We start from the raw sequence: 13,335 nt of genomic DNA on the forward strand, positions 1-13,335 counted from the left end.
AAACTCATTCTTTGAAGTTAGTATTGCCTTGATAACAAAAACAGACAAAGACCCATTTGAAAGAAAAAAATAAAATAAAATAAACTACAGCCCAATATCTCCAATTAATTTTGATGTGAAAATCCTCAACAACACACTAGCAGACTGAATTCAAAAATACAGTAGAAAGATCACTCATTATGACCAAGTCAGATTTATCCTGGGGATGCAAAAGTGGTTCAGCATATACAAATTAATCAATGCCTTACATAATATCAACAGTGTGAAGGATAAAAACCACATGATCATTTCAATTGATGCTGAAAGGCATTTGATAAAATTCAACTTCCCTTTATAACAAAAAGATGATAAAAAAACTGGCAATAGAGAGAACATACCTCAACATAACATAATCTATATATGACACACACACAACCGGTATCATACTTAATGGAGAAAAACTGAAAGTCTTTCCTCTAAGATCAGGAGCACAATAGGGATGCCCACTGTCACCACTGTTATTCAACATTGTACTGGAAGTCCTAGTCACAGCAATCAGATAAAAGAAAGTATAAAAGGCATCCAAATTGGAAATAAAGAAGTCAAATTATTCTCATTTGCTTATAATATGATCGTGTATTCAGAAAACCTAAAGAATCCACAAGAAAACTATTAGAAATTATAAACCAATTCAGTTAAGTTGCAGGATACAAAATCAACATACAAAAATCAGTAGAATTTCTATATGCCAACAGTGAACAATGTGAAAAAGAAATTTTTAAAATCCTATAGCCACACATAAAATTAAGTACCTAGGTATTAACCAAAGAAGTGAAAAATCTCTGTAATAAAAACCATAACACACTGATAAAAGAAATTGAAAAAGGACACCAAAAAGTGGAAAAACATTTCATTTTCATGGATTGGAAGGATCAATATAGTTAAAACGTCCATACTAGCCAAAGCATTCTAAGGATTCAATGCAACCTCTATCAAAATACCAATGTCATTCTTCACAAAAATAGAAAAAACAACTCTAAAATTTATATGGAACTACAAAAGACCCAGATTAACCAAAGTTATCTTAAGCAAAAAGAACAAAACTGGAAGAATCACATTACCTAATGTCAAATTATACTACAGAGCTATAGTAACCAAAACAGCATGGTACTGGCATAAAAACAGACACTTAGACCACTAGAACAGAATAGAGAAACTAGAAACAAATCCACACACCTACAATGAATTCATTTTTTACAAAGGTGACAAGAATATACACTGGAAAAAACACAGCCTCTTCAATAAATGGTGCTGGGAAACCTGGATATCCATACACAAAAAAATGAAACTAGACCTCTATCCCTTGCCATATACAAAATCAAATCAAAATGGATTAAATACTTAAATCTAAGACATCAAATTATGAAACTACTAAAAAAAAAAAATCTGGGAAAAAATCTCCAGGGCATTGGTCTGGGTAAAGACCTCTTATGCAATACATCTCAAGCACAGGCAACCAAAGCCAACATGGACAAATGGGATCACATCAAATTAAAAAGTTTCTTCACAGAAAAGGATACAATCAACAAAGTGAAGATACAACTGACAGAATAAGAGAAAATATTTGCAAACTACCCATCTGACAAGGGATTAATAACCAAAATATATAAGGAGCTCAAACAACTCTATACAAAATAATAATTTGATCAGAAGGTAGACAAAAGATTTAAATAGACATTTCTCAAAAGAAGACAAACAATGGCAAACAGGCATATGAAAGGGTGCTCAACATCACTGACCATCAGAGAAATGCAAATCAAAACTACAATGAGATATCATCTCACCCCAGTTAACGTAGCTTATGGCCAAAAGATAGGCAATAACAAATGCTGGTGAGGTTGTGGAGAAAGGGGAACACTTGTACACTGCTGGTGGGAATGTACATTAGTAATACCACATAGAAAACAGTTTGGAGGTTCCTCAAAAACTAAAATTTGAGCTACCATATGTGCCAGCAATCCCATTGCAGGGCATATACCCTAAAGAAAGAAAATCAGTATATTGAAGAGATGCCTGCACTCATATGTTGCAGTACTGTTTACAATAGCTAAGATGTGGAAGCAACTTAGGTGTCCATTAACAGATGAATGGATGAAGGAAATGTGGTACATATAAACAATGGAATGCTATTTAATCATAAAAAGAATGAGATTCAGACATTTGCAACAGTATGGATGTAACTAGAGATCATTATGTATTATCCTAGCTGCCCTATTGGGAATTGATGGGAGTGAAAGAAGGCAGGAAAATAAGAACAATAAGGAAGCTATTATAATACTAGTCATACCAAGAATGATGAAGACTTGGACCAGGGTGCTAGCTGTGACACTAGTGAAAGCATGCCAGAGTACATGTAGAAAGATATATTTTGAAGGCAGAGGCATGAGATTAATGGATTAGATTCGGGATACGAAAGAAAGAAAAGCGTCAAAAAATGATTCCTAAAAGTTTGGTTTTAGCACATGGAAGTATTGACTTGCCATCAACTTGGATTGAAAAGACTGTGAAATTAGAGGGTTTAGTTAGAAAAGTCAGAAGCTCAGTTTCACCATGGTCATTTTGAGACATCTATTATAAACTTAGGTAAGAATGCAGAGCAGGCAATTGTATTTAAGTACTTGGAGATCAGGATAGAAATTGACCTCGAGACACAAACTGAAATCATCTTTGTGTATATTTGTCTGTTGACAGAAAAGATACATCATCTAAGGACAAAGATCCAAGGTGATACAATGGTAAGGCACTCACGGGGAACAACGTAAAGAGAAACAGCAATAATAGCCAGTAATGTCAGAAGAACCCAGGGGCAGATGCTGTCCTGAACGCTAAAGGAAGACAGTATTTCAAGGCAGAGAAACTAAGCAGCAAAAATAAGCAGATATATGCAGGGTTTAAGGAAAAGTTACAAACAAAAATTATTATGATTGGCAGAATTTGGTTAGCAGTTGATGTGGGGAAAAGAGGAAGACAATTCTTCTGTTTCATCTTTTTATTAAACAATTGGTCCCTGTTATTACTTCCTGAAGAGAAAATAGTTATTGCTTTAGAGATGAAACCAAGAACTTGCGTGTGTTTCCCTTTAGAAACCATCTGCCTGTTCTGATGAGGCTGAAACTCTTTAGCTCTGTGAATATAATTTACTTAATGCCTGGAAATAATATAATGAGTGAATTCAGGTACTAAACACAACCAAAGAAAATAGCTTATTTTCTGAGATAAGTAGAATAATTGTGGGCATTTGTTATATCTAAAAGGTAGGTTCCATCAACGATTCTTGAAAACAAGGTAGTTAGCTTTTAAAAAATGAAAATAATGATGCACTTTGAAGCAGACCTCAAAATTATCTGTCTTTAATAGAAAGTCATTATGCATTCTCACGTAATGCTAGAGCAAGTGCTGACTGCTATTTCCAACTGGGAAAAGTTAAGTAGTATCCTATCAATTGGCAAATAGCAAGTGATTCTTGGTGAAGAAAATAATTATGACATATTATCTATAATGTGTGCATCTTTGAGAGGAAGGTGATTTACTTGGGATCTATAACAGGAGAAAAACATTTGGGGATGCAAATAGTTCTCTTTAAGATGACTGTTTATGCTGAAATATTAAGTTTCCATTTGTGGTAAATGGGAAAGCAGATGGCTAAAGAAAAATATTTTGTCAAGTTTGTAACATAAACTACCTAGTTGTAGGAAAAATGTCTTTCTTATCACTGGGAGGAGTAAAGAGTGAAAAATAAACATAAATAGACTGATTTTTCCAGGATAGCACTTCCCTTTGGGTTTTGAGCACCCATTAACTTAAATATCTCTCCACAGCTAACTGATTAGTCAATTATGCTTATATTCAGCAGATACTTATTGAGCTTCTGCTGTGTTCCGGCCCGTTTTCTTGTCACTGTGGGGATACAGAAAGCAATCAGACATAAATTCTGACTTTTAGGCTGTAATGATGTGGTAGTAAAATTAAGGCATGTCCTGAATTTGTTCAATACCAAATATTTATTAACTGCTTACTTTGTTTGCAGAAATACCAGTAGAAAGAAATACATGAAGATGCAAAAATGAATTTGGCACTTTTAAAGTAATACGTAAGTGGTGGTTAATATTAATATTTCATAACCCTTTCTGGTTTTAAATGAAATGATGGGACAATATGAAATGTATTACCTTCTACTTCTGCATTATTTAGTTTGTTTAAGTATATGAATTACTTTATTATTTTTATTATTATCATTAATAATGGTAATAATTGTGATTTTTTCTGTGTTTTCTATATGGCAGTCCTTACAGGCATTATCTTATTTAATTGTCAAAACAAATCATGATGAAAGTACTTATAGTAAAAACAATTTATAAATGTGGCAACTGAGACTTAAGATAGCTATTTACTTTGCCAAAGATCACATCCAGTAGCAAAATCACATTTTAACCCTGTTGCCTTAGAGTATGGCTTCAATACTGTTTTAACTTGTACTACACACATGCACAAAATAAATATGTGAGGTGGAAGTATGAAAGGTTAAATAAGAATCAAATGGAAGGTTTTGTGGAAGAAGTAGCTTTTGTTGGATTGCCTTTGATTGTGAATACCATTTCAATAGGAAATATCGTAACATGCAAGTCACTAATAAATAGAAATAGAGTTGGATTGGAATGTAGAGTTTTTGATTGAGATATTTATGGAATTGTATTAAAAACTTATTCAGGATCTTGATCATGAAAATCCTCAAAAAACAAACCAGGTGGAGGAAATAGTTTCAATTTTACTATAAAGGCACTGAGAAGATACCAGTGGATTAATCTGGCAGCAGTCTGTCAAATGGACTAGAGATGTTGGAAGTTGAATGAGAGAAGAACAGTTAAAGTTCTGTTTGCAAATTATAGATCAATCCTTCTCAAATTTGAATGTGCATCTAAGTTCCTTGGGGATCTTATTAAAATTTATATTCTGATGCAGTGAATCAGAGTGAAGCCCTAGAATCTCAATTTGCATCAAGCATCCAGAAGATCCCTTTGCTACTATTCTAGAACAAATTTGTGGTTCTCAACACAGGGCATTTTGCCCTCCAGAGGACATTTCACAATGTCCAGAGACATTTATGGTTGTCCACATTTGGGGGTGGAAGTTACTACTGCCATCCAGTGGTGAGTATAGCCAACAATGCTATATAGCCCAAGGATGGTGTGAAACCTTCTGCAATGTACAGGTGGCCCCCAAAACAAATAATTATCCAACCAAAATATTGGTAGTTCTGAGGTTAAGAAACCCTGCACTATAATCATAACATTAGCAGAAAATTGATAGCATATTGTTTAAACATTAGAAAATGTTTAAAATGTTTGGAGAATGAATTCAATCTTTCACATGGCTGGAGACAAGGTTGTAGAGCTGGAAGTGTGACAAAAAATTGTCAACTCTGATGTATGTGCAATTACTAAAGAAAATCTAATGCTTCTAACAGAATGATCTCAGGCTAATATTAAGAATTAACTTCCACACGTTTCTCCCAAACACAAGGGATCCTGTTGGGGTCCGTGCCGGGGGTGGTGGAGAATGAAAGAACACACAAAAGACAAAGACACACAGAGAACATGGCGGCCGCACTCAGAGCCTCCGCCTCACTTTATTTATACCCCATAAACCCCACGTCAGCAAGAAAGAATGCAATGCAAAACAAACTTTCTTTTCCCAGATATAACCTTCTACTCAGTTCCTTGTTTCTATGCTCTTCCTTATCTGCCTGCCTTCTTGGCGCCTATGGGAGTTCATTAAAAGTTCAATTGGAGATACTGTCCTTGAGCCCTATCTATTCTCAGCATACTGTTTTCAAAGGCCCCTGCATTTCCCCCCCTTTTTTTTTTGTTTTGCCTCAATCCTAAAAAGGTAGCCCATATTTGTTCTTGTGTTTTCTTTTGTTTTTGGAGGCGACGGAGGGCGCATTGAATCACCAAAAGAAGTAGACCCAATCCAAGTGCCCAAAGCATACTTTACTTCCAGAGATTGTAGAAATCCATGTCTTCATCTGGGTCCATGGGTTAAAGGCAGCAAGGCGCTGACCCAGCTCCTGAAGGGTTACAGTTCCGGACAACACACGTAATTGTTGTCGAAATGCTTCGGAAATGTTCTGAGTGAGCTCTTGGATGTCCAAACTAATATTTTTATGGCCTATTAATAATTTTCGGATTACGGTCCAATTTTAAGAGATGTTAAAAAGCACAGGCGTTACACAAAATTGAGTGGAGTTCCAATCACATTGTAATGTTATCCGAGTACTGAGGACAGTGAGCTGATCTCCAAGCCATGTCAAGGCTTGTTCCATGTTGTCCAATCTTTCAGCAAGTTGAGAATCAATGTTTCGTTGTTGAAGCCATAACCGGTGAGATTGTTCGTGCCATTGCTGCACAAATTCAGCATTTTGTATGCTTTGATGAAGAGTGAGCCCTGCTATGGCCGCAGTGGAGACGATGGCGACAAGGCTCATCACTGAGGCAATTATAAGTCCAAGGGCACGGAGGGTTCGCTGGAGAGAAGTCCAAATATAAGTTTCAAGAGGTGATGCCCCCCACGGTCACGTAAGGTTAACAGGTAGCCAAATTTCCTTATGAGCCCTGAGGATATCAATATCCCCAGTAAAGTTGTGCCACCAGGAATGATTGAGGTAAGACAGAAATGTACACATATCTGTACAATTAACAATCCCCGTATCATTATCCCATGTCAAATTCCCTGCTAATAATAGGTAGGGCTTACGGACACAAGCAATAATATATCAGGAGGTATTTCGATATAACTGAATATGAAAGGAGTTAGTTGGGTTAGAAAGATTAAGGGACATATTCCCCACAAAAGTGCTAATGGCATCGCCTGCAGCTAACAACTTCCAAAGATGACTCTGTACTTCAGGCTTCTTCACGCCATACCAAGGTTTCATTACTGTTAGCAGCAATACTTTTATTTACCCAGTGTCATTTCAAAGGTATGTGACTAAATTTTATTTGAAAATCACCGTGCACACTCCAATCAGTTATTTACATTCCATTGTATTCTAATAAAATCTGGGGTTTATTTCCCCGACATTGTTGTCACTCCAGCACCTCAATATTAGGAGAAACCTCTAGAATAGGACAAAAAAGTAAAGAACTAGGAATAGTTTCATTACTATATACAGTATGATTATATTAAAAACTTCTAGTTACAATAATAACAGTATTAGCAGACACATGACTATGATTATAACAAACAACCCAGGCTTCATGCGATTTTCGGAGACAATGAGAACTATTTCCCATACATATTGGAACTCCTTCCACTCCAAATTGATATGTGTTTTTTATAATTCCCGTTTCCCGTTCTATATTGTCCTTGTCTATATAGGGGGACGGCATCCAAGTAGTGTCATTGGTGAAAACCTTAATTTCCACCTCCCCTCAGGCGACTCCCTGATACAAGGGCGGAAAGGGAATATAAGTCCAATATTCATACAAAGCCTCACTAAGAGAAATAAGTCCCCCGCCGAGGCACATCCAACAAAGGAAGAAATGCATGCTGAATCCAGTTTTCTTTTCAACAGGGTTTCAATCATCTTGTAGGAAACCACTCAGGTCCACTCCCTGTAAGGACAAGAGCATAGCCCCGTCCCTGTTTTAGAACTTGCCCTTGAACATACTTACCTTCTTCATTAGGATACCAAATCTTTAAATTGTCAGCGGGGACTATCACCGAGGGAGGTGAAGAAAGATGGGTTACGACAGTGGTGTCTTGCAATTGTCTCCATTGATTCAAAAAATAATTAAGGTAAAAAGAACCTCCAAAATCAAAAAAATTAAGGTAGAAAGATTAACCTTCAAAAAAATCTGGTTTTTTGGGGGGCTCATTTCCCCCTTTTTTTTTTTTTTTGTTTTAGCAGTTGAGTTTTTAAGGTTAAATTTGCGCGCTTAATGATGTCTTGACCTTGACTGTTGCCCGGGATACCGGTGATATGTTGAATATTGTATTGCTGTAAGAAAACTTGTAATTTATGAGAGACATAAGCAGGGGCATTATCAGTTTTAAGTATAAGAGGAATGCCCATGATGGCGAAACAAACTAAGAGATGAGTAATAACAGAAATGAGAAAAGGTATCAATGGTATGATGAACATTTTAATCGTTCAAAAGAAGGGACATCCCGTGGATTAACCCCAGGATGGAAGGATGGAATGCTCAAAGGAGCACAGGAAGGACAAGCTCGAATAAGAGAACGAGCTTGTTTATGAGTTAAATGAAACCATCGTTGAAGGCCAGAACTATTAGTGTGATGTAGAGTATATTTTTGTTCTGCAGCATGTAGGTGGCCCTTTAAAAGCAAATCAATCTGAGTATTACCATGAACTAATGGTCCAGAAAGTTGAGAATGAGAACGAAGATGAGTGATGAATAAAGGAGCTCGACGTTGGCTCAAAGTAGAAGATAACAAGGAAAAGAGTTTTTGAAGAGAAGAAGTAGCACAAAGAGGTAAAGTGGCCTGAGAAATGTAAGAAGTAACATAAATGGCGTATTGAGAATCACTAACAATGTTACAACCAGTAGTAGGGAAATCAAGTAAGACCATGAGAATAACAAACAATTCTCCCTATTACACCGAGGGATAAGGATAAACTGTAACTCAAGATTGATGAAGCTTCTTGCCAAGAATCAGAAGTTGCAAGAAGATAAGTGATCTGACTATGAGTGAATTGAGAGATAATTAAGGAAGGATCTCCTCCCCAAAGTTGTCGACAGTGATGCCGTCCTTTGATGATCAGTTCAGCTAAACGATCGATATAAGTAGCCAAGCGTTTAGATATTTTATTGGACAAAAAGATCCATTTTAGTGGTCGACTAGTTTGATGAATCATTCCTGTGGGAGAAAGTAAAGTATGAAATACACAAAAGGAAAGGGGAACATCAGGAAGGGGCCTTTTAAAGTTGCTCTTCTACAAGCTGGAGTTCCTGTAAAGCCAAAAGAGTTAAATGGCGTGAGTTGTCCAAGTGACTGTCTCCTTCTAGAATAGAAAAAAGATGATATAACTGATATGTTGGTATTCCTAAAACAGGACGCATCCAATTAATGTCTCCTACAAGCTTTTGAAAATCATTTAATGTTTTTAAATGATCACGTCGAATTTGAATTTTTTGGGGTCGAATATTTTGTGCCCCCAAAGTATAACCTAAATATTGAATAAGAAAATCCAGTTAATTTTTTTCTGTGGCAATATTAAGTGAGTCGAAAGAAAGCTGAGTTTGTAATGATACAAAAGCATCTTGCTGCTTTTCTCTGGTTTTAACTTTGGGGGATAAGGGCAGGATTAGGAAAACCAGGCTGTAAACTTTCCCTAGGTTTAATGTAAACATTTATAGTTTTAAGACAAGACAAAGACGGGAATTCCATGCAGAAATACGTGGCTTTATATTCCTCTCGGCCATTTGTTTTTTGACTTACTCTTTTAGAGTCCTAAGTATTTCTTTAAATAATGGTCACTGTTTCACCTAAATAGGAGTGGTGGCTATGAGTTTAAACGATTGTAGCCCATTTTGAACATCATATTTTTGGCAGCTGAGGAAATATGAGGGATGTTTAAAAAAGCAGCAAATTGTTGTGAAAGATCTTGTTCCCAAAAAATTAATATTGATAGGAACAATATAAAAATTAAAAAAAAAACACTTGACCTTGTTGACCTTTAGGACTGACACAGGTTAAAGGTTCTACATCTCGATAAATCACAGAAGCAGCACCCAAGCCAGTGAGTATAACTGAAACTTGTCTTTTTTCCCATTGTATAGGCCACTAATTTAAACAAATAATAGACATATTCTCCCTCGTATCCATTAACACTTTAAAAACTATTTCATTAATGTGCAATGAACATAAGGGCTTTTGATTAGAAACTAAAGTTTCCCAAAAAACAGTTTTTTCTGTGCTACGAAACCCTCTCTATTGAGAATACGTTCCCCTGCCTCTAGGCGTATAAATTGTGAAACTTGTACCAAAATAAAAGTTTTGTTAGTAATATCATGTCCTTTTGGCAAAGGGCCACACACTCTAATAACTAATTTATATACTCCTCTATTAGGAGACAAAGTATAAGGCTGAGTAATAGCTAAGTCAGCAGAGGCGCTCTGCTTAGTTGCCGCATAAAGCTGAGAAACTGGGGTAAGGTGTGGGATCCTTAAGGAGGACTTGAATTTATTCCTTAATGTTGTAGGCCATTGCTCACTGAATATTGTAGTAGACTTGTATTGTAATTGTTGGGGCCCCAAGCCTGTGGGCCCCGGCTCCCGTTTCCCAGGAGAGGAGACAGTAAATTTCCACTTTTATCAGTTTTGGAACGACATTTATTTGTCCAATGTCGACCTTTACCACAACATTTGTACACCTCTAAAGGCAGCTTTCTGCCTTGAGGGATAAAAGTGTTCAATTTTTATGACATTCTTTTTTGAAATGTCTAGGTTTACCACACTGAAAGCAAACACCTTGTTTGTTATTTCCTTTTAAGGCTTTAGACAAAGCTCTAGCAAATAATTGAGCATTATAAATAGCCCCTCCAACACTAACACAAGTTTTAATATATTTATCTAAATTGGCCCCATTGGCTTTTAACGATTTTAATAATTTTTAACAGTCAGCATAAGCATTTTTAAAAGACAATGTTTATAACAAAATTTTTGAAGCAAGGCCAGCACCCACAATTTTGAAGACAGCATCCTGAAGACGGGCTACGAAATCTGGATATAGTTCATTTGTGTCCTGTAAAATCTTCACAGAGGAAAGGGAACATTTTCCTGTTATCTCTACCTTATTTCAGGCCCTTAAAAACAAAGTCTTGATTTGAGTAAGGGCAACATCATCTAGACCAGCCTGAGCATTAAGAGTAGCATATTGGCCCGTGCCTGTGAGTTGTTCCTCAGTGGGTCCAGGGGCATCACACATAACATTTTTCCTAGCCTATACATGTACCTTGTTCATTTACCAGTTGTGCAATTGTAACCACTGAGAACAATCAAGAAAAGCCTTCCCCAAAGTCTTCCAGTCTATAGGAATTATCAAATTTTCTGATGAAAAATATCAAGAAGACCAAGGATAAAAGGAGATTGAGGTCCATAGTTAGAAATGGCTGCTTTCATTTCTTTTTAAAAATTTAATTTGTAAGGCATTAAATTGGACATTATTGCCACCATTTGAAAACTGAGCATTAGGAGCAAAAGAAGCACAAATAATTGGAAACAGATCCAGCTCCTTAAATTTTTTTTTTTAATTAAAAGTATATATAATATATAATAATACTCATATCCCCAAATATAAAGAATCTCAACATATTAATAAGAAAAGGCAAATAACCCAACCAAAAGTAGCAGAACAAGGAAATGACAATAAACCTATATGTCTAACATCATTACTCACTAGGAAATATGTATATTAATACCAAATTGAGAATCATTACATACACAATACAATGGTTAAAATTTAAAAACACAGAAAATATCAAGAGGTAGTTAATGTGTTAAGCAGCTCGAATACTCAACTTCTGTTTGGAGTGTAAATTGGTGGAACCTATGCACCCCTATAACATAACAATTTTCTAGCTGGGGTTATTAATACTATATTAATATTAATAGTTAATGTGCTTATTTATTGACTATTGAAATACTCATAATATTTTAACAAACAACAAGATATACATATACACTGGTTTTGACATATTAAACAGATGTTTAGTATAAATTTAAAGTATGTCTGATGTGAACAGGGCTTCAACTTTGCCAAACAAAGGTAAAGATAAGGAAGCCGGGGGGTTGGAGGCACTGGAAAATCCTCTTTTAACAGGGCAGAAGGAAAAGAAACAGGGAAAACTCACAAAGGTGAATTAGAAAAATGTATCTGTAATATTTGTTGAAGCATTTCCATAATACACTGCATGTCAGAATTTCCCTTAGAAGAAGGAAGAGCTGGCTTTTTCTCTTCTCCCCCTTTTGCTAACCCCACCATCCTCTGTTATCCTGGCACAAATGGGCTCCATTTCAGATTTATTTATTTATTTATTTTTCCAAATCCTCAGATACCTTTCCTCCTGTGGCTACATTACCACACTCTGAATCAGTCTCAAGTAACTCTAATGTCTGAGTGATAGAGTCACACAAGGTCCACAATTTTAGAGGCATAATATCCCCTAACTGGAGAGCTCTAAGCAAAGTTTTTACTACCTGTAACCATTCTCTGCGATTCAGCTGCACTTTAGTCTGATACTGAAACCAGTAACAATGTTGTTCAACATGGGCAAACAATCGCTTCAAAGTCTTTTTCTTTCACTTCTACTCCTATAGACAGCAATAGTCCTTGAAACAGCCGTAAATATTCTGAGGCCAGAGAGATGGAATTCCCCATAATGAAAGCTTAAGAAGGTTCCCCTTAACAATATCTGGGCCTTACCCGCCCCTAGGGGGTTCACCTTCTTGTTCTCCCCTACTCACCCGTGCTGACCCTGCTCGCTGCGCCACTTGTTGGGGTCCGTGCCGGGGGTGGTGGAGAATGAAAGAACACACAAAAGACAAAGACACACAGAGAACATGGCGGCCGCACTCAGAGCCTCCGCCTCACTTTATTTATACTCCATAAACCCCACATCAGCAGAAAGAATGCAATGCAAAACAAACTTTCTTTTCCCAGATGTAACCTTCTACTCAGTTCCTTGTTTCTATGCTCTTCCTTATCTGCCTGCCTTCTTGGCGCCTACGGGAGTTCATTAAAAGTTCAATTGGAGATACTGTCCTTGAGCCCTATCTATTCTCAGCATACTGTTTTCAAAGGCCCCTGCAGGATCCTCTTTTTTTTTTTTTTTTTTTTTGTGAATTTTCTTTATCCAGATCTTTTAAATCCCTGATTAGTATTTCCTCTATTTTCACTTACTTTCTATTTTGGAGGGAAACATTCCCACCAGTTATTCCAGTTTACCTATTTCCACATTTCCTCAAACTTACTACCTCTAATTAGAGATTCGGTTCTTTTTATATACATTATTCTACCCTCTCTTATTTTTGCCAGCATAACCTTAATTTTGTGGCAAGTCCAGGACAGTCTCATGATTGTTCAAAGCCAATGTTAATATTGCCATTACCCACGATTTTTAGTCCTCCGTCAAAAAAATGATGTCTATACATATGACCAATCATATCAATATCACATCATTTAAGGTCTGCTAGAGAAATCTCTAGGAAAGCTATTACATTCCTTGCATCAAAGAGCAGAGGTACAGATGTGGCTGTCTCCTTCCTCCTACCA

General features: G+C 36.4%; 1 long non-coding RNA gene across 1 annotated transcript in view; it reads right to left on the reverse strand.

Moving 5' to 3' along the window:
• The window catches only part of LOC141410375 (uncharacterized), a 28,275-nt gene extending 15,639 nt beyond the window's left edge, over positions 1-12,636 (reverse strand). Inside the window, exon 1 of the long non-coding RNA XR_012435310.1 lies at positions 12,528-12,636. This is a non-coding gene — a long non-coding RNA (uncharacterized lncRNA). The remainder of the gene's footprint in view (positions 1-12,527) is intronic.
• Positions 12,637-13,335: the final 699 nt, after the last annotated feature.

This window comes from Macaca fascicularis, chromosome 5 (genome assembly GCF_037993035.2).
Source record: "Macaca fascicularis isolate 582-1 chromosome 5, T2T-MFA8v1.1".
Lineage (NCBI taxonomy): Eukaryota > Metazoa > Chordata > Mammalia > Primates > Cercopithecidae > Macaca > Macaca fascicularis.